The following is a 955-nucleotide window of genomic DNA, read 5'->3' as shown; positions in this document are numbered from 1 at the left end:
GAATACTGTTGTGAGTTGCGGTGTGTGTGTGTGTGTGTGTGTGTGTGTGGCCTACATGATGCCCGAGTCCCTTCTAATTCCCGTGGCCCTAGATCCAGCAAGGCTTAAAATCAACGCCGGAGTGGTCCTGCACACGTTTACTCAGAATTAAGGCCTGCAATGTTCAATGAGGCTTGTTGTTGTTTAGTCGTTTAGTCGTGTCCGACTCTTCGTGACCCCATGGACCAGAGCACGCAAGGCACTCCTGTCTTCCACTGCCTCCCGCAGTTTGGTCAGACTCATGCTGGTAGCTTCGAGAACACTATCCAACCATCTCGTCCTCTGTCGTCCCCTTCTCCTTGTGCCCTCCATCTTTCCCAACATCAGGGTCTTTTCCAGGGAGTCTTCTCTTCTCATGAGGTGGCCAAAGTATTGGAGCCTCAGCTTCAGGATCTTTCCTTCCAGTGAGCACTCAGGGCTGATTTCCTTTAGAATGGATAGGTTTGATCTTCTTGCAGTCCATGGGACTCTCAAGAGTCTCCTCCAGCACCAGAATTCAAAAGCATCAATTCTTCGGCGATCAGCCTTCTTTATAGTCAATGAGGCTTACTCCCGTGTAACTGTGTTGAAGTGTGTGCAGCCAAGCTGGGCTGGAAGTCATTCGCATCCTGTCGGGTACACGACTCAACTAAGAACCGCTCAACTAACGTCAGCAGTTTTGATCGAAAAAAGTAAAGGCGGGAGAAGGACAGAATTCGGATTACTGCCCCGATTCCTCCTGCTCTTTTCTTCAATCATCTGGGCCGTTTCCCAAGTCCCGCCCCCCCCACGTCATTCAAAACATTCCATTGAGAGGGAGGGAAGGAGGGAGGAATCAAAAGGGAAGAGAAGAGACACAAAACTTTCAACGTTCCAAGAGCCGCGTTCCACCGGCGCTGATTGGAGGAGCCCGGCGGAGCCGCGTGACCCGGCAGCC

This window comes from Podarcis muralis, chromosome 14, assembly GCF_964188315.1.
Source record: "Podarcis muralis chromosome 14, rPodMur119.hap1.1, whole genome shotgun sequence".
In the NCBI taxonomy this organism is placed as follows: Eukaryota; Metazoa; Chordata; class Lepidosauria; order Squamata; family Lacertidae; genus Podarcis; species Podarcis muralis.
This window is presented reverse-complemented; position numbering follows the sequence as displayed.